This window comes from Bos indicus, chromosome 2, assembly GCF_029378745.1.
Source record: "Bos indicus isolate NIAB-ARS_2022 breed Sahiwal x Tharparkar chromosome 2, NIAB-ARS_B.indTharparkar_mat_pri_1.0, whole genome shotgun sequence".
In the NCBI taxonomy this organism is placed as follows: domain Eukaryota; kingdom Metazoa; phylum Chordata; class Mammalia; order Artiodactyla; family Bovidae; genus Bos; species Bos indicus.
Window position 1 is genome coordinate 33,333,907 of NC_091761.1, and position 21,950 is coordinate 33,355,856.

General features: G+C 38.5%; 1 long non-coding RNA gene across 1 annotated transcript in view; it reads right to left on the bottom strand.

Moving 5' to 3' along the window:
- Window positions 1–8,238: 8,238 nt before the first annotated feature.
- LOC139187374 (uncharacterized) overlaps window positions 8,239–21,950 on the bottom strand; it is a 78,983-nt gene continuing 65,271 nt past the window's right edge. The window contains exon 3 of the long non-coding RNA XR_011570948.1: window positions 8,239–9,219. This is a non-coding gene — a long non-coding RNA (uncharacterized lncRNA). The remainder of the gene's footprint in view (window positions 9,220–21,950) is intronic.

Below are 21,950 nucleotides of genomic sequence, written 5' to 3' on the forward strand. Positions count from 1 at the left end.
GTCCATGGAATTTTCCAATCAAGGATATGGGAGTGGGTTGCCATTTCCTGCTCCAGGGTATCTTCCTGACCCAGGGATTGAAACTTTGCCTCCTTAATCTTCTGCATTGGCAGGCAAATTCTTTACCATTGCATCACCTGGGAAGCAAAAAAAAAAAAAAAAAAATTGTGCCCACTCAGAACAACCCAGAAAATTAAGATCTTTTTAAATGTAAGTTTTATTTATTTTTAGATTTTTGGCTGAGTGGGGTCTTTGTTGTTTTGCATAGGCTTTCTCTAGACGTGGCAAATGGGGACTACTCTTTGTTGAAGTATGCAGGCTTCTCACTGTGGTGGCATCTTGTTGTGGAGCAGACAGGCCCTAGGCACACAGGCTTCAGTAGTTCTGCTGCGTGGGCTAGTCATTTCTTGGCATGTGAAATCCTCCTGGGCCAGGGATCAAACCAGTGTCCCCTGCATTGGCAGGCAGATTCTTATCCACCACTGCTGCTACTGCTAAGTCACTTCAATCGCGTCCGACTCTGTGTGACCCCATAGACTGCAGCCCACGAAGCTCCCCTGTCTGGGATTCTCCAGGCAAGAACAATGGAATGGGTTGCCGTTTCCTTCTCCAATGCATGAAAGTGAAAAGTGAAAGTGAAGTCGCTCAGTCCTGTTGGACTCTTCGTGATCCCATGGACTGCAGCCTACCAGGCTCCTCCACCCATGGGATTTTCCAGTCAAGAGTACTGGAGTGGGTTGCCATTGCCTTCAGTCATGTCAAACTCTGTGCGACCCCATAGACTGCAGCCCACCAGGCTCCCCCGTCCCTGGGATTCTCCAGGCAAGAACACTGGAGTGGGTTGCCATTTCCTTCTCCAATACATGAAAGTGAAAAGTGAAAGTGAAGTCGCTTAGTTGCGTCAGACCCTTAGCGATCCCATGGACTGCAGCCTACCAGGCTCCTCCATCCATGGGAGTTTCCAGGCAAGAGTACTGGAGTGGGTTTAACAACATTAGCAAAGTCCTTTTTGCCATATAAGGTTATATTTCATAGGTTTAGAGGATTAAGACACGTTCATCTTTGGGAGGAGACATTATTCAGCCTACCGTATCTATCATTTCATTCATTGAATTACTTCTGTTGTAAATCAATTGACCATATTTGTATGAGTCTGTATCTGGACTCTGTTCTCATCCAATGATCTATATATCTACCCTAATATCAATGCCACACAGTCTTAATTACTGCAGCCTGAAAGTGACTAATGAATTCCTGTACTGTGACCCCTCCAACTCTATTCTACTTTGTTGCATGTTTTGCTATTCTAGATCGCCTATGTTTATAAATGAATTTTTGAAGTGGCTTTTTAATGTCTACATTAAAGCCTATATATCGTTTGGAAGAGCATTAACAGCTTAGTAATATTAGATTTTCTGATCAGTGAACATATTGTGTAAGTCTTCTATAGTTCCCTGATCAGGTATTTTATAGACTTCAGACTATAGATATCAATATTAGATCTAGGGGCCTTTCCAGTGGTTCAGTGGTAAAGAATCTGTCTGCAATGTACGAGATGTGGGTTCAATCCCTGGGGCAGGAAAATACCCTGGAGGAGGAAATGGCACCCCACTCCAGTATTCTTCCCTGGGAAATTCCATGGACAGAGAAGCCTGCTGGGACACAGTCCAATGGTGTTGAAAAGAGTCAGACACGACTGAGCGACTGAGCATACACAAATAGATCTAACCATATTTTGTTAAGTTTATGTCTATGTATGTCATATGTTTATGATGTTAAAACAGTATTTGTTTTTACATTTAATTTCACATTGTTTGTGGCAAGCATATAGAAATACAATTGAATTTTCTACCTTTATTTTATATCTTTTAATTTTGATATAAATACATTTATTAAGTTGAGTAGGTTTTGTATATTATTTAGAATTTTCTATATTCATAATCAAATTATCTTGAATAATGACAATTAGATTGTAATTACATTCATCAATGTATTCTTTTCAATCTGAATGCTTATTACTCTTTTCTTTGATTTATCGCTCTATTTAGAAGTTCCAGCATTATGCCAAATCAAAATTGTGAGAGTTGGACATCCTTTCTTTGTTCCCAATCTTAGAGGATTTCATTATAAAGTATGATGCAAATGAAATCATGCAGGTTACTCTCTTGATTCAAGATGTTCCTTTGTATTTTTTATTTACTGAGAGTTTTAAGTTATGAATTTATGTTGAATTTTTTATATACCTTTTTTTGCATCAATTAATAGGATATTGCTTTTTTGTCTCTTGAGGTAAAATACAGGGTCTGGTTTTCATCTTTAAACCCCCAAATTTTGAAATTCAGCTTGCATTCCTAGGATGAACTCACTGAGTCATGATGTATTATTGTCCCTTTTATACTATTTTTTTTACTGTATGATCTTTCTTATATTTAAAATCTAAAAAACAAAATCTCACAGATATAGAGAACAGATTGGTGGTTGCCAGAGGTAGGGGCTGGAGAGAGGGGAGCAAAATGAGTGAAAGGGGTTAAAAATAACAAACGTACAGCTATAAAATAAGTCCCGGGGATGTAATATATAGCATGGTGACTGTAATTAATAATGTAATATGTACTTATAAGTTGCTAAGAGTAAATCTTAAAAGTTCTCATTGTAAGAAAAAAATTTACAACTATGTATGATGATGTTACTAGACTTACTTGTATGTTGAGAAATGATCACAGTATCAAATTGTGATGTACCCCAATACTGTTATATCTGTTACGTGTCAATTATGTCTCAATTAAAAAAACTACTTTGCATTATGATTGGCACAGAAAGCTTGCACATATTTAGTGTAAACTATGTGATGAGTTTGCCTGATTTTAAATTTTTGTACTTACTAAATTTATAAAGCTGTGCCTTGGAAGAGATCTGATATTTTCCTACTTGTTCTGTGTTTCACTGGCAATTTCCCACACTCCTGTCATCCTAAGTCTGTGGTTTTCCTCCCTTCACTGAAGGTATAAGTAACACACTGGGAGGAAAAGAGGAGTTGGCAAGTTTGTAACAATTGTATGGATGGGCTTGAGCAAGAAGCTCCAGTAAAAATCTAGAGAGGCACTACTTTGTCAACAAAGGTCTGTCTAGTCAAGGCTATGGTTTTTCCAGTGGTCATGTATGGATGTGAGAGTTGGACTATAAAGAAAGCTGAGTGCTGAAGAATTGATGCTTTTGAACTGTGGTGTTGGAGATGACTCTTGAGAGTCCCTTGGATTGCAAGGAGATCCAACCAGTCCATCCTAAAGGAGATCAGTCCTGGGTGTTCATTGGAAGGACTGATGCTGAAGCTGAAACTCCAATACTTTGACCACCTGATGCGAAGAGCTGGCTCATTTGAAAAGACCCTGATGCTGGGAAAGATTGAGGGCAGGAGGAGAAGAGGAAGACAGAGGATGGGATGGTTGGATGGCATCACCGACTCAATGGACATGGGTTTGGGTACACTCCTGGAGTTGGTGATGGACAGAGAGGCCTGGCGTGCTGCGGTTCATGGGCTCTCAAAGAGTCAGACACGACTGAGTGACTAAACTGAACTGAGGAGAGGAAGTGGGTTGGGAGCAAGGTGTTTCCCTGGTCTCTATTTCTCCCTACTGACTGCTCACTAGTGGTCAGAATTTCAGTGAAATAAACACATTCCTAGTATTCAGAAGGCAGAGAGGAGAGACAGAGACCTACCTTGTATCTACTCAAGACTTTGCATCATGATGGCCTAAATATGCAACATCCAGACATGGCCCCCTGTATGATAAGCCCTACCTGTAGGGCTGTAAGGGTCTGAAGCTCTGCAGTGGGACTTGCGTTCTGCTGTTACACTGCATATAGGGCATATAGGGGTAACCAGTAGTATCTTAAGTTGAAACTTAAATCACTGCTTTAAAACTTTTCTTCTTTCCTAAAATGATCACTTAATTTAATACTATAAAATTCCCTGAAAGTAACGCTTTAACTCTGTGCCTCATATTTTTGTATGTGATATTTTTCTTTTCATTCAATTCCAGTTATTTTATGTCTTGCCTTGTGATATCACTTTTGACTATGAGTTTTTTCAAAGTGTGTTATTTAGTTTTCAAATATTTGAAAAGTATCCAGATATCTTTTTAATTTTGTTTTGTTTAGAGAACACACTTTGTAAGCATTCAGTCCTCTTAAATTTCTTTTGATCTTTTATGGGCCAGAATATGAACTGATTTGATGAATATTCTGTATACACTTTAAAAGAATGCTTATTCACCTAACATGGAACAGAATGTTCTATAAATGCCAGTTCTATAAATGCCACAAAGTTGAGGATGATATTCAATTCATATGTACGTTTATACGTGTTCTATCAATTTTTGAGATATTGGCATTGGAATATACAATTTAGCTGATTTCACATTGATCAGCTTAACTGTTTAATTGTCAACAGGACTCACAGGTCTCAAACCATTTTTACTCACAAAACAACTTTTAATGAAGACCTCAAACCATCCTAAGCTTGCCTATAAGCAAAGCACCTTTGTACTGGGAAGCCCAAGGTCTATCATGGTGAAGGTTTTTTGAAGTAGGCTGATTTTGTAGGCATATACTAGTTATGTGACCAGCCCCTATTACCACCATTTCCTGAAACCAGGTACAAATTATAAATCCAATTAGTATTTCTAAACAGCATTGTCAAGCTGTTAAATCCTGTTCTGAAACAATTCACAGACCCATGGTTGCAGAATATTATCTTTACAATAGATTTCATAACATTGCCCAAGGGTCAGTAACTCTGGAGATAGGCATGGTATTAATTCAGCCCAGCTGAAATAAATCCACACAGTACTAGTTAAGTGTGCTGCTGCTGCTGCTAAGTTGCTTCAGTCGTGCCGGTTAAGTGTAAGTATCAATTTAAGAAGACAAACTAATACAATTTCTGTGAAAACTTTTACCATATTTTTGCACCAACTTAACTATTCTTACAGTCTTTGCCTACTGTAATTTGAACTTTGTTATAAGCTTATGCTTATAGATTATAATGAATACTGCTGCTGCTGCTGCTGCTAAGTCACTTCAGTTGTGTCCGACTCTGTGAGACCCCATAGACAGCAGCCCACCAGGCTCCCCTGTCCCTGGGATTCTCCAGGCAAGAACACTGGAGTGGGTTGCCATTTCCTTCTCCAATGCATGAAAGTGAAAAGTGAAAGGGAAATCGCTCAGCTGTGTCCGACTCCTCGAGACCACATGGACTGCAGCCCACCAGGCTCCTCCGTCCATGGGATTCTCCAGGCAAGAGTGCTGGAGTTGGGTGCCGTTGCCTTCTCCGGATGTGGACCTGAAGAGGACTTCTATGTTATTCATAATGAATAGAAGTCCTCTTCAGGTCCACATCTTCCATTGAGACTGCATCCTAAGCAGATTTTAACTCAGTTTCCTTGTGCATTTGATCAACTATGTCTGTATTACCACGTCTTATTTTCACCTTTCAAATTGATAGGTAATAGTTGATTAACCAGTTGACCAATGACCTCAGTATTGTACTAAATTGCAGTATCACTATAGACGTTAAAAATATAGTTTAAAAAAATCAGAAATTTTATGACTGTAGTGTTTGTTACTTCCCAACTGAAATAACTATTTCCTATGTGCCAAATATTATTACGTACACACATATTATCAAAGACGATGTTTTTGTAAAATGTGGAGTTCTTAAGTGTTCTGAATGAAGATACCTTCCGTCCATCACAAAGGATCAGACCAAAATGGGTTTCAAATGAAAGGAATCTTTTAAGAAAGCCCCTTAACTGTCTCTTTGTAGTATTCATGTAAGTTGAAATGTTTTCTATGCTCACAAGTTGTATAATTGGAGTATCTTATTCCAGTCTATTGATGTTTCTGGAGCTGTTAAGAAGACTGATGTAAAATATATTCCCCTTTTGCAAACTGTGTTAGTGAGGGGATCCATATAGTTCCATGAATGAACTACCTGTATTTTGTCAGTTGTATGCCAGGCCAATGGGATTGCCTTTTTTTGCCTCTATTTGACATAATATATCTAAAACTCTTGCTTGTGTCATAGTGCAAAGCTTTTTTCACTGTTGGTCGAGCCTGTTGTCTTAACCTTGTTCCATTTGTAAAAACTATTTAGTTGAAACTGCATGATTAAACTAAACAGCTTGATGTCTACTTCATAAAATTTGAAAACTCCCCAAGCCACCTTCTTTTTTTGCAAGATTTTTCTTTTCTTCTTTGAAAACTCTCTTAATTAAAGCAAATTTTGTTCATCTGAACATGCCTAAGCTTAGGCTTTCTCTTATTCCCCCTAAAGTACTCCCTGGTCTGGTGGTAAATGTTTTATGCATCGTGCTTGTTGTTCCTACTGTGTGCTAACTGCCCATGTGTAATGGGGAAGCATATCTCGCAACCAAATATGCCCTATTTCCCAGGATAAAGTCATATGGAAAGTTAGTACTCCTATATATACCTTTGTGGATACCAGAATGTCTGTCATAGGTAGTCTGTCTAAACTGCAGATACTGTATCTCTGGTACACAAACCGCTAGGTTAGCAGTATGGATTGGTCAACCTCAATAACACTAATGTTCTTTTTTCTTTTAGTTTTTCCTTAAAGGTATTGATGTATAACACTATGACATACTAGGCAAATAACGCCTTTCATTATAATCATAACATTTCATAATATGATATACTCATAATCTTAACATTTCATTAAAATTTATGGGTATACAATGATCTTCAGTTCGAACATAAAACAGAATAAATGATGTTTGACCAAGGGAAAGAAATTCCCATAGAAATGATCTCATTTGGGGTCCTAATAGTAAATAACTATAAAATGAGAGCCAAAGACATACCATGTTAGGATTTTTCTGTTTAGACATCAGGAAAACTTCTGTTATTGTATTGAAGCATCTGACATTGCCATTTCAATAACGATGTTGTTTAATGCTATCTCCCAGGTCATGGCATTTTGTTCTAGTAAGGATGGAACATCTGAGATATCCTTACAAACATCTGAATCAAAGCTAAGAAAGAAAATAATTTTTTGGCTTTGTCTTTCTCAAGATAACAAAATAATGTTTATCCATTTATGAATAATTCCTTTGTTAATTCTTTTACCCTCAGTGATTATTTTAGATCTTTCAGTTTACTATAATCCAAACTTTTTCTCCCAAAGTATGCACTTAGTTTCGGCTCCTGAGTGCATAGAAAGAAATATATGCCTCCCTCTTAAATTATTGCCATTTGTTTGAGCAAGGAAAAGAAAAATGTAGGCTCACAGACTATCCACCAGGTAACAGGGCACTTGATCTTACTGAAGCCAGTTTGATTTTATATATTTTGAAGATTAGGCATATATATATTCAGTATTTTGTGTCTTTTGATGAATTGTGCCATTTTTTCAGTTTTATTGAAAGAATTGATATACAGCACTAAATAAGTTTAAGATCAGCAAAGTGAGTTGACTCGTGAAATGATTACCACAATACATTTAGCTAACATCTATCATTTTATATAGATACAAAAAAAGTTTTATTTTTCTTGTGATAGGAACTTTTAAGATCTGTTCTCTTAGCAACTTGCAAATATATCATACAGCAGTCTGAACTCTATTCATCGTATTGTACTTCACATCCCCAGTGTGTTTACTTATTATCTTATAACTAGAAGTTTTAAGATGGTCTTTTGACCATCTTAACTCAGTTATGAATTGACCCTATAACGTTTTAAGACATACAGTTTATCCTTCATAATATTCCTTGGTCTAAAATGAAACTTTATCTAATTATTTTTATAGCCATTCCAACTTTGTTTAACTTGTGCTTACATGGTATATCACTTTTTATCCTTTTACTTTTAACATATCTTTGTCTTTATAGTAGATTTCTTGTAGACTACGTGTAGTTGAGTCTTATTCTTCTCTGTTTTACAATTGTAGCACTTGGATCATACACATTTGATGTAGCTATCAATATACCTGATTTACATCTATAATCTTCCTCTCTGTTTTCTGTTTTTTTGTCATGTGTTTTTTTCCCTATAGTTGGCAAAACATTTGGTTATTTAAATTTTCCTAAAATATAAAAAACAGAATGGTTTCCTGAAATACAGTTTTTGGCAGTGAGTAAAGGTTACAATAAAAAAAATTAAACCCCAAGTTTCCATAGCAGCTTTTATTTATCTCTAAAAATAAAGTTCATTTTCCTACAGAGATATTCATTTAGAAGTATATTCTAATACACATGAGTTTTTTTCCTAAAGTGCCAAAACTCAATTTCCATTATTTCAGAGGAGAATCATAAGTCAAAGAATGCATCAGCTTCAATATTCAAAGTCATCTTAAATCCTTAGGAGTGCCTGGATGCTGTGATAGGAAATTATTTTGATAGAAAATAGTTGGGCTAAAATTCAAGCAATATGTACTAAATCTACATCTCCTGATTCTTAATTTTTTTAAAATATGGTAACAGATTGCTTCCATATCTAATTATGTGGTAAAAAGACCTGAGAGTGTTTTGTAAAGATTTGTTTTAAAAATTCCTACTTAAACTTTGCCAAAATTTTATTCTACTATCTATATTTTTCTTTGTTTTGTATGTCTTTTTTTCTTTCCACCAATTCCCAAGGGCAATTCTTTAAAAAAAAAAAAAAAAAAGCCTATTTGTCCTATTGTTTAGGGGGAGGTAAGCTTACTCCCATAATCATAAGGTCTGTGGCTGTCTAGAGTGTAAATTTGGTCAGCCAAATGGTCTCCAGTGGTCAGAGCAGTTCTATGTGGAGTGGTCTGGTCACTGCTCACTCCCACCAGGCTCAGCACCTCCAGCATCATGACACTGAAGCCACTGAACCACTGCTTGGCATTTCCACTGAGCCACAGTGCAGGGAACCTAAGACAACCAGAACAACATCTTTCTTTCCAAAGGACATTGTTCAGTCACTAAGTTGTGTCTGACTCTTTGTGACCCCGTGGACTACAGTACGCCAAGCTTCCCTGTCCTTCACCATCTTCCGGAGTTTGCTCAAACTCATGTCCATTGAGTCAGTGATGCCATCCATCCATCTCATTCTCAGTTGTCTCCTGCCTTCAGTCTTTCCCAGCATCAGGATTTTTTCCCAGTAAGTTGGTTCCTCACAGCAGGTGGCTAAAGTATTGGACATGGGCGTGGATTGTATCAAATATGTGTCCATATAAATCTAGAAGAATAAAAATGCAAATAAACAGATGAATCACAGGAGCCTTTGAAAGCACACCATCCAAATAATGTTCCTCAATTAAATGTCAACCCTGAGCTAATTAAGGCCAGTATGTAATTCTTTATAAGCAGGTGGATAATGACAAGAAGTAAGAAAGCTTCTCCCAGAGCTACGCATGTTATTGCAATCCTGGTCCCATATGTCATTAACAGTCTGACCTGCTCCATGTATCAGAAGAGCTCCAGTGTCACAGAGTTATACTATGTATGAATCTGGAAAACAACCTTGTTCAAAGGCCAAGTCAATGCTCCAGGTACACTGCAGACACATCTGTCAGGTTCCAATGGATTTGGTCAACCACACAAGGAGCATGTAGGGCTTTAGGGTGTGGGACACCAAATCCACGATCTCCAGTGCTACAGGGTAGTGGCTTATGAGCCTGATGGCCACCAGTTCCCCTGTGACATGGGCACCAAGATGCTGGAGCAGCCCTAGGAGTCAGGCAGCTATGCCTGCCTCACACCCGAAAGTCCCAAATGAGCCTAGGAGGCATGGTCCCCTTGTCATGGGTTCTTTGTGCTCTTTTTTTTTTTTTTTTTTCCTTCATGCCCTGACTTCTTTTGGTTAGTTAATACTTCTTTTGATTTTATAATGTCATCCTCGCTTATCTTATTAGATCTGTCTCTGTATGTGTGAGAATTCTCTGGGAAAGCAAAACCAACAGGCTATATTCAGAGACTGGTTTTGAGAAATTCGCTTGTGTGATTGTGAGGGTTGACTAATAGTAAATCTGGATGCTCCCACAGGAGTTGATGTTGTCTTGAATCTGAAATCTGTAGAACAGGCCAAGAAGTTGGAAATTCAAGTTGGATTTTTGTTACAGTTTTGAGGCAGGATTCCGTCTTCTCCAGGAAACCTCGATTTTTGTCTGAAGACCATCAACTGATATAGATCGTGCTTATCATCACAAGAATTCCTCATGTTGCCACTATAGCCATACCCACTTCTCTCCTATCCCTGGTCTCTGCTTAACCAGTGTCAACCACAAACATGTTCTCTATTTCTATATCTTTTCAAGAATGTTATATGAATGAGATGGTACATTGTACTTTTACAGATTTTTTTTTCCACTCGCATATTATTATTTATTCAGGTTTCCTATGTCAGGTAATTCTAACATTTCTATCATTTTGGTCTTGACATCTAATATTTGTATTTTTGACAATTCAGTCTGGAATCTTCCTTGTTCTTGGTGTGAGGCATGATTGTGTTCAGTTGAAATCTGGACATTTTTTGTATGGTCTCAGACTTTAGATCTTATTTAAAGTTTGTGTTTTCTGTTTCATCAGAGAAAGAAGGGGAGTGTTGCCTCATTACTTCCAGATGGAGATAGGAGTGCAGGTTCAGCACTTGGTCTTTATTGACAACCAAAGAGCAAAGTTCCTTGTTACAATTTGGACATGCAAGTCTGAGCTCCCCGTGTGAAGTTCACTGGTCTTGTAGTGGGATGGCCTCATCACTGCTGTGTGAGAGTCCTGAGTCTATGCAGGGTCTGTTACGACACTCATGGGGAAGGGTGCCTTGTTACTGCTGGGTGGGTATGCAAGTCCAAGCTGTGGTCTCCGTTAACTCTGGGGGGCTCACTACCAGATAATGGAAATGAAGATTTTACCTCCTTACTTGACCATCTCTGACACCACCTCAGAGGAATTGTTAGAGCATTTCATTGTAGCCTCCCAAGAATGCAAGCCTAGTTTTCCCACTCAGCCTTTTCTGGTGTGGATGGGGTATGGCCATAGATGTTGTTGTTGTTGTTGTTGTTGTTTTTCTCCTTCATTTTTGATTGAAGTAGATTACTTATTATCTAACAATTTTCTTTTTCTAGATTGCCCTTTCCTGGCACCTTTGCTAGAGAAAAGAGGCTCTTAGGGCATTTTTTTTTTTTTTTTGTCTGCACTGTTTCATTTTTTAGGCTACCAGCTTCTTCAACTCCAAGTCTAAGATATGAGCCAAAAGAAACCCTGGAGAACTTACCATCCTGTTATCCCTCTGGTCCTGAAGTCCCGGCTGCTCTCCTTTCTTGCTACCTTTCAGAGTCTTCTTAGAGTTTCTCAATCTCTCTCTTACATACACACAATCTATCTGATCTACCTATCTTACCTATCTATCTTTTTATCTACTGCCTATCTTAGTTTTCTAGAACTGTCTTAACCAATACCATATACTGGCTGGCTTAAACAACAAATATATTCTTTCACAGTTCTATAGGGTAGAAGTCCATGATCAGGGTGTTAGCAGATTTGGCTTCTCAGGCTTCTCTCCTTGGCTAATAGGTGGTTGTGTGTGTGTGTGTGTATGTACACACACACATTTATCCAGGAATTTAGTTGTAGTTAGATGAGGAAATAAGGAAAAGTATATACACTCTATCTTCCCAGAAATGGAAGTCTTTATTGTTATTTGTCTTAATGTCATTACATTAAAGATGTCATTATATTCTGGTCTCTTGTATTTAGTGAAATGTCATTCAACATTTGTAAAGTTGTATCTCTCTTTGTATTATAATATAATATATATATATTTTTTTTCTTCTAGTTTTCAGCAGTTTGACTGTATGTCTAGATATGGTCTAATTTGTGTTATACTATTTTGTATTTGCTAAGCTCATGTACTTTATGTTCTTTACCAAATTTTTTTTTAAAAGTTAAAAGTTCTTAAATCTTCAGGCATTTTTTTCTGTCCCATTTTCTCTCTCCAGTCCTTTTGGAACTCCAATTACACATAACAGGTTACTTGATTTTGTGTCGCAGATCACTGAGGCACTTCTGTTTGCTTGTCATTTTCCTGTCTGAATTGTCAGATAATTTCTGTTGAACATTTTCTACATATATTGATCCCTTTCTTTGGCCATCTCCAACCATCTGTGGATCAGTTTCAGTGAACTTTTTATTTTCAGAATGTGTGCTTCAAAATTCTAAAATTTCTATTTTTTAAAATATATTTCCCATTTCTCAACTGAGATTGAGGCAGGAGTTAGATGAACCCTCCCCCCAGGGTAAAGCCATTGGAAATTCATTCCCTGTGGATTGAAACTCTTAAGACATGGGTGTGTGCTAAATTGCTTCAGTTGTGTCTGACTCTGACTCTTTGCAACCCTATGGACTGTCGCCCAACAGGTTCCTCTGTCTGTGGGATTCTCCAGGTAAGAATACTGGAACGGGTGGCTATGCCCTCCCCCAGGGGATCTTTCCAACCCAGGAATCAAACCTGTGTGTCTTATGTCTTTTGCATTGTCAGGCAGGTTCTTTACCACTATCACTATCTGGGAAGCCCAAGACAAGAACAGCAGGACGATTAAGGGAGGAGGCTGGGCCCACCCCAGACCACATATTTCTTGTTCTCAAAGTCATACCTCCTAAGCTACACTTGCGCCCAAAAGCTTCTTGGAGTTCAAAAGGGAGTGATGCTAATATGGGGCTAGCCACAGGCCTCTTTGGCAGAATCCAGTTTGGCTAAGAGATTCGTGCACACACACTGGAGGACTGGAGGATCCTGAGATATACCAAACATGGACTGTGATCCAGGAAAATCAAAATGATTGGCCAAAGGAAACGCAGAAGAAATACCCCATAAAACTAATTCAAACTGCCACAAATGTGGGACTCAGGGACTCTCCCTCTGAGTCTGTCCATGTGTCTTTCCACATGTACTGTGCTGTTTCTCCTCTTACTAAATACTTGTTTTACTACTTTCCATCATCGTGGGAGTTTTTTCCGCATAGTTGAAGGGCCAGGGCCCTTGTCACTGACCACTGGTCTAGCAGCTTGGATCTGGTGCTTTTACCACCGCAACCCAGCTCAGTCACTGGCTGGGAACCCAATCCCTGCTTCAATCTGTTGCAGGCCAAGCCCACCCGAGACCAAGATCTTTCTTATATGCACTCATTTTGATAAGAGTTCCCATTTGATTTTTTAACAGGTTTTACATAACTGCTATAAAGTTCTAGAAATTCCAGCTTCCGGGTTATCTTGAAATCTGTTTTTATTGACTTAAAAAAAATATGGGCCACATGTCCCTGCCTTTTAAAGTACATCTCGATATTGTAGATAATACTTGATAAAATTTTGGATTCCATTAACTTCCTCCAAAGAATGTTGATTTTTATTTTTCAGATGGTAAATTATTGGCTGTTAAGTTGACTCATTGGAAAAGACTCTGATGCTGGGAGGGGTTGGGGGCAGGAGGAGAAGGGGACAACAGAGGATGAGATGGCTGGATGGCATCACCAACTCGATGGACATGAGTTTGAGTGAACTCCAGGAGTTGGTGATGGACAGGGAGGCCTGGCATTCTGTGATTCATGGGGTCGCAAAGAGTTGGACACGACTGAGCAACTGAACTAAACTGAATCTTGAATTTTGGAGGCTTGGTTTTATGCTTTATTAAAAGAGATCATTTTTTGTTTTATCTTTGTTCAATATAGATATTTTAGTCTACTACATCATCTATAGCCTTAAGGCATGATCTTATTGTATTTTGCTGAAAAGAACTCAAATTCAAAATTTTATTTTTCTTCTGTGGGAAGAAACTGAGATATGTGTTCAGTTATTTCAGGCTTACACTTGATGACTTCCACTGTTATCACTGAAGCCTTCTTCATATATGCACAGTTTAGGGAACAATGTTATGAGGAAGGTTATATGCAGATCTGGGGCCTATACTCACAGTGCCCTCTTTTTATCCAGGATTTTTATGCTCAATTTCCAGCAACTCTGGCTTCTGTGACCTTAAACCACTGAGACAGCAGTTTTCTGCTTGAGTTCTAGTCACTTCATGCCGTATGGACTAAAGCATGTTATAGTTAAAGGTAGAATTCACTGTTAAAATATAACCCCTCTTAAATTTCAAGTCTTGATTTGATTGCCCATTCCTTCAATTAGTTACTTAAAAGGTATTTTGGTAGAGTTTATAATTAAGAATTGATGCTTTTGAACTGTGGTGTTGGAGAAGACTCTTGAGAGTCCCTTGGACTGCAAGGAGATCCAACCAGTCCATTCTGAAGGAGATCAGCCCTGGGATTCCTTTGGAAGGAATGATGCTAAAGCTGAAACTCCAATACTTTGGCCACCTCATGCGAAGAGTTGACTCATTGGAAAAGACTCTGATGCTGGGAGGGATTGGGGGCAGGAGGAGAAGGAGACGACAGAGGATGAGATGGCTGGATGGACGTGAGTCTGAGTGAACTCCAGGAGCTGGTGATGGACAGGGAGGCCTGGCTTGCTGAGATTCATGGGGTTCGCAAAGAGTCGGACATGGCTGAGCGACTGAACTGAACTGAACTGATAATTGTTATCTGGGAGATCATGAAGTTATATCAATAAAAGCTATTCCCACACACCAAAACCAAAACTTGTCTTAGTTTATATTTGTAATTAAAAGAAAATAACCAATTAAAAAAATGAAGATAGAAGGAAGCATAAATTATAACAATTTACTGATTATTAGAATGGTATATTTAAACTTGGAGAAGGGAATGGCACCCCACTCCGGTATTCTTGTCTGGAAAATCCCATGGACAGTGGATCCTGACAGGCTGCAGTCCATGGGGTTGCAGAGTCAGACATGACTGAGCGACTAACACAACACAATATTTAAAGTGCCTCCCTAGTGGGGTTTTTAGTTTTAGCTATTTGGTTTTGTTTTTATTTGAATAAATATTAAGAATTTCAAGTAGTTCAATCAGACTATGAAAAAAGTCAACAAAAACAGAAAAAAGTCAGAGAAATATGGAATTTTACTTTAATGCTATATGCTGAAATTGGATTTTTAGATTGAGTCTCACACCAACTTTTCTACTTCTAAGGCTACATAGAACAATTTCAGTTACTATATCTGAAACTTCAAAGGAAAAAAAAAGATGGACATTTAACATTTTTTATCAGGTTCTCTGAAAATCAAGATTTCTCTTATGACTACAGAATTATACTATCAATAATAAAATGTCAGGCAGTGATCAGTGTGTGCAACTGCATTTGCTAAACATAAAAATTACATCTTTAGGGGATATTCATAAGGAACAATTAGTGTCTACAGATGAAATTTTATATTCTTTTTCAAAATCCTTGTATTCTTCAAATTACTTGCAAACAGCTTTCACTGCCAGAGAGTAGAGTAATCAGCTAGTTCACCTTGAGTGGGAAAGGAGGCTCAGTTTCATAAAGCCAAATTTCTACTCTCGTGATTTCAGGGCAATTTTCTTTTGCTTCCATACATAATTTCAGGAATCAAAACTAATTCCTCCTTATAACTATTCCTATAAAATCCATTTTAGTAAATAGAATTACATAGAAAAACAATTCTGTTCAAAAAGTAAAATAATAATTCTCTCAGCCTAAACTAAATTTCCTAACTATGCCAATGTTGTAAAAAAAATGAAAATCTTTTCTGTTATTTAAGCTTGGTCCTTTTTTCTTAAGCTCTCTTCTTATTTGGCTTGCAAATATACAGAAAGCCTCCCTCTAGGAGGATTAAAAAGTAATTTTCTGGGAAAATACTTTTACACAATTAAGTGCTTCTTTTAAAGATAAATAATGAGAATTATGTGCATAATTATAGTCCTTTAAGCTAAGCTACTATACCCTATTGGATAAATCTGTATTCATACTTTATTTTTTCAATGCATTATTTTTTATAAAATAGACCAGAAATATTATGCAATTTAAGTTTCAAATATATGTTATCTATAAGAAAAAAATCAATATCATTAAGTTGGCTCTTCATAAAATAGTGTTTTTTTTTTTTTTAATTTGTATATGTATTTTATTCCTAACAGTTTCATTTTGGGAGGATTTCTATGCAAAATAGAGTTCAAATAGCAACTCTGACTCAACATGGTGCCGCTAAGAACTTTTCAGTATTGGTCAAATAGATCAGATATTTCGGCACTGTCTCTCCATGTGGCTCCATTATAGCATTTCTCTCCATGAAGACTGGAATGAGTATTTTGATATTTATCTTACACATAGTATATATACATGTGTGTGTCTCTTTCTCTTATCCTAATCATACGCCTCTGGCTCTCCCTCTCTTTCCAGTTCCCCCTTCTACCTCAGTCTATCATTTCAATTTCATAAGTGTTGATTTTGCTAGTGACCTTCTTTCTGATTCATCACATTCTCTGCGTAGACACTCATCCCTTCACTAAATGCAGTCTTCTTTTAAATCTTATTTACTGTCAAACATTTCCACACAGAGACACCCCTACCCTCACCCCCCCTCCCACTGCCACCCCAGTTATCAATCAAGTAGAGCAATAACAGACTTTACAATATTTCTTTTACACCTACTGGTTCAACAAAGAAAGAAAGTATGCATGGGTGAAGAAAAATGTACAACTGGGCTCTTTTGGGAAAATTGTCATGTCAGGTCCTTATCTTTCTTAACATTTATTGTGCTTGTCGCTGTTTCTGCTAAAGTACATCTACAGTTTTCAGGAATTTATACCTTGTTGAACCTTTATTGCAGTGTATATGACACAAAGGATTGTGGTTGTATTTTGACTCTTAAATCCTACTATCTGCTCCTACACATATTAGCGACTGTTCTGTTTTATATTTTGGAATATTTTAACACATATTTTATCTAAGATACCTAAAAGAATTGTGGTATTTATATAATAACAATCGCACTAAGAAACTTAAGCAACAGCAGACTTTGAATATGTCTTGTCACCTGTCCATCCCATAATATTTGCCCAGCTTAGCATTGCATTTATATAATGTAACTGAATAGTTTTCATTCAAATGCTACATGCAACATGGCATTTTGTTACTTGTAGCTTCCTCAGATTTAAGAGGATCGTTTATTTAATTCATAATTATCAGACATCCAAAGGGACTTGCCATTTATTGTAATTTATTTACCACTGTGCTTGCCTGCCAGAACTAGAGTCACATTCATCGTGTTTAAATCCTCTACATTTGCTGAAATATTTAAGAGGCAATGTCAACAATGATTTAATTAAAAAATTACACCAAGAGATGTTTGGCACGGTGTACAATCTAGGTTGTGATTAGGTTTTGTCTCTTGATTATGGGATAAAGTAATTCCACCAGCATTGCTTTTGTACTGTCCCATGTTGAGTAGGATGTCAAGGGCCTGCTCTTTCTTGAAAAGAAATAGTAATGGGTTAATAGTCAAGGGCAGCCCTTGAAGAAGGCAGCCCTTTTGCTTTTCACTTTCAAACATTAGTGTGTACCAAAGCTCTATTGATTTATACAATGTGTTCTCTTTCCTAACAATATGAGACTATGAGCTCATGACTGTAGTTACACCTTAAATTATTCACAGACATTATAAACAGCTTACTAAGGAGAGTTTAAAATAGCAAGGTAGAAACTATTAAATAGTGCTAAATAAAGTTCTTAGTGTATACATTAAGATAGTGTATATGTGAGTTAGTAAGACTAACATATATAATAAGAAAGGGTTTTCCATAGTTCAAGTTATCAAAGGAAAAAAATTCTAAAAAAATTCACTTGACAGATGTGAAATATTATTTAGTATTCCTAAACAAAGAGGAATGAAGAAATGATGAAATATCCATAAATTCAAAATTTAAAAATAAGAGAGATATAAAGAGGTTAGTGTTGAACATGGAGTTGTATATCTTCATTGTATGTGTATTAGTTGCTCAGTCATGTCCAACTCTGCAATCCCAAGGACTATAGCCCTACTGGCTCCTCTGTCCATGGAATTCTCCAGGCAAGAATACTGGAGTGGGTTGCCATTCCCTTCTCTAGGGGATCTTCCTGACCCAGGGATCAAACCCAGGTCTCCTGGATTGCAGGCAGATTCTTTACTGCTTGAGCCACCAGGGAAGCCCATATATCATCAGCGTGCCTACCAAATTATCAGTCACTCAGCTTCTTTTAACTTCCCTCATAATTCAGTTGGTAAAGAATCCACCTGCAATGCAGGAGACCCCAGTTCGATCCCTGGGTTGGGAAGATCTCCTGGAGAAGGGATAGGCTACCCACTCCAGTATTCTTGGGCTTCCCTTGTGGCTCAGCTGGTAAAGAATCTGCCTTCAGTGTGGGAGACCTTGGTTCAACCCCTGGGTTGGGAAGATCCCCTGGAGAAAGGAAAGGCTACCCACTCCATTATTCTGGCCTGGAGAATTCTGTGGACTATATAATCCATCGGGTCCCAAAGAGTCAGACATGACTGAGCAATTTTCACCTTCAGCTTCTGCTTGGACTCTGGGAATGATGAGAAACTCATTACGTCATGAGCAAGCCTACACCCTCATTAGACAAATTTAACTGTCATTTAAAAAATAGTTAGCCGACATTTATTTTTCTAGAATTTCTGCTTGGTGCTAGACATATGAGAATTAAAATGAAATGACAAGCCAGAACTATCATTCTTTACCATAATATATATTTTATTGTCTGACTTTTTAAGAGTAAAATTCTGCTTTATTTCTAACTACATGAGGATACTGACGTTGCAGTGAAAAGGAAAGAGAGGAATGAGTTCTTTTTTCTTTCCCTTTCCTGAGAACAAAGAAGATAAAGAGAGCAGTGAGCAGGCCCGAACATTCCTGGTTATTTCACTTTTAACTGCTTGCAACTCTGCATGTCTTAACTGTTTGCTTTTCTGTCCCCTAATTCAGCAGGAGCTATACTTTGCACCTATTTTCCTTGACTCTATGCTAAATACATCCTATATCTGGTGTTTACCCTTTTAACACCTTTCCCCTTGAAGTTACACATCAGAAAGGAGGTCACAGAGTCATCAAACTGCCAGACTCAATTACTCCATTACTGACTATCTTTGAAACAATGCAAGAGGAAGAAATCACGATCCTAACACCTTTGTAAAAGGCAATGGCACCCCACTCCAGTACTCTTGCCTGGAAAATCCGATGGGTGGAGGAGCCTGGTGGGCTGCAGTCCATGGGGTCGCTAAGAGTCAGACCCGACTGAGCGACTTCACTTTCACTTTTCACTTTCATGCCTTGGAGAAGGAAATGGCAGCCCACTCCAGTGTTCTTGCCTGGAGAATCCCAGGGACGGGAAGCCTGGTGGGCTGCCGTCTATGGGGTCGAAAGAGTTGGACACGACTGAGCGACTTAGCAGCAGCAGCAGCAGCAGCAGCAGCAACACCCTTGTTCCTCACCACGACTCCTGACTGAGCACCCTTAGCTTATATAATCCCCTAGACTCCTCATTGGGGTGGGTGGCAGTTCTTGAGGCGTGAGCCAGCTGTGTTCCCCTCTCTGCCAGCTGAGAATTAAAGCCACATTTCTATTGCTTCCAAACTCTGGCTCCACATTTTTTATTCAGCTTCAGTGGGCAGAGAAAGCCAAAATTTTGGCCAGCAACAACATGAAAACAAACAGGAAAAGGAATGAGTGATCTAAGACTATGACTTTTCGGATTCATCCAGGTTGGGCTTGGTTTAAGTTTGAGATGAAGTTATGTATAGTCCTTTTATTGTAACCCATCTTCAGTTCAGTTCAGTCACTCAGTCATGTCTGACTCTTTTCGACCCCATGGACTGCAGAACACCAGGCCTCCCTGTCCATTACCAACTCCCAGAGCTTGTTCAAACTCATGTCCGTGGAGTCAGTGATGCCATCCAACCATGTTATCTTCTGCCGTCTCCTGCTTCCTCCTGCCTTCTTATTTAAGTGACCCATCTTACTGATCAAGAATTTTTCATCCCTTTACTAAATAAGTATAGGGATTGTGGTTTAGTAGCTCAGTTGTGTCCAATTCTTTGCAACCCTATGGACTGTTGCCTGACAAGCTCCTCTGTCCATGGAATTTTCTAGGCAAGAATACTAGAGTGGGTTGCCATTTCCTTCTCCAAAGGAACTTCCCAACCCAGGGATGCAAATCCAGACTCCTGTATTGCAGGCAGTCTCCCGCATTGCAGGCAGATTCTTTACTAACTGAGCCACCAGGGAAGCCCAAATCTTCTTGCTACATGAGTTGTAAGATATAATCATAGGTCTGTTGCAGCAAGTTGGACACATTCCAGGACCCAAGATTGGACTCTTATCTAATACTTGGGAATGAGTCGTCTAGTATTGAGAAGGGACGTCCAAGCCAAGATCAGCAAGGTAAGGGAACTACCCTGCCACATGGCTTGCTTCTCAGGTTTAATGGTACTAGGGTTAGCTTTCAGGTTGTCTCTGACCAATCATCTTGCTTGTTCCATATCTGGTCTGATGAAGGGTCCTTCCTGGTGGCATGCACATCTCCAGGTCAAGTTGAATTCCAGCATGAGGGTTTCTAGGAAGTTGGCAGGACATACCTTCTCTGCCCTCTTCCTTTTGTACCCTTTCAAGTTCTCCCCTTTGGAGACAACTCAGACAAATGGTTATTATCATGTTTGGCTGAGGCAAATGGTTTTGGTCAATGGTTCCCTAAGAAGTCTATTATCAATCTTGAAATGTACCTTGAGGCCTTATTTGTTGGGATGTGTGTAGCTAATTTAACTTAGTAAACAGTCTTTCCTGGCTACTCTAAGCCTTTACCTTTTTTAACTGATAATAAAATGACTTCCTAAGTGGCACTAAGTGGTAAAAATCTGCCTACCAATGCAAGAGACTTGAGAGACTTGGGTTCAGTCCCTGGGTCGGGAAGATCCCCTGGAGGAGGGCATGGCAACCCACTCCAATATTCTTGCCTGGACAATCCCATGGACAGAGTAGCCTGGCGAGCTACAGTCCATAGGGTCACAAAGAATCTGACATGACTGAAGTGACTTAGCACACATTCAATAAATCGACTTTGTGATGGTGGCTCAAGTAGTGTGCAGGCGTGGATTATATTGCCCTTCCCCTCTTTCCTCATCACCTGCTTCCGTCCATTAGTCTCTATCTGGTATTCCTTAGAAGATCCCAGAGACATTCTTGTTGTGATTTCCAAAAGATCCTTTTATATAGCATCATTATTTCCTATCGAGTTCTGAATAATTTGAGAAATAGAAAAAGAATGATAACATGAGAGCCAAAATATCACCTTTGTTACTGATAATGAACAGATTAGGATAGTAGATTCTGTTCAATTCAAAAATAAATGTTCCCATCACCCTGCAGGTGCTGGCAACACTGGATAATTGGAAGAAACCACCATCCCAAAGAGACAACAGCCCTGGGGCAGCAGTGGAAGGATTGTTTCTGCAGCAGACAGCTTCCACCTGAGAGGAAGGGAGGAGGATTGAGTTAAGTGCCTGGTGAATTGGCTCAGATTTACACATCAAATAATCATTTCACTTTTCTACTGACAAAAATAGGTGAACAGTTCTTCCTCACATCAGATAACAATAGTGGTGAGGGAAGTGTTCTCACTTAACACACTCATGGAGAAGAAATAGTGATGGATGAGTCTTTGCATGCTGGTCACTGAAGCTTCAGAAAACCAATTACCTTCAAAATGATTCTCTTCCAAAGGAATATCAGGTGAGGTTAAAAATACTAGTTGGCACTATTTTTTTTTACACTATTTTGACTAGATTTTCTTCTAGCTTATACATTTTATTCTTCTAATACATCATGAAAAATGTTGGGCTGGATGAAGCACAAGCTGGAATCAAGATTGCTGGGAGAAATATCAATAACCTCAGATATGCACATGACATCACCCTTATGGCAGAAAGTGAAGAAGAACTAAAGGGCCTCTTGATGAAAATGAAAGAGGAGAGTGAAAAAGTTGGCT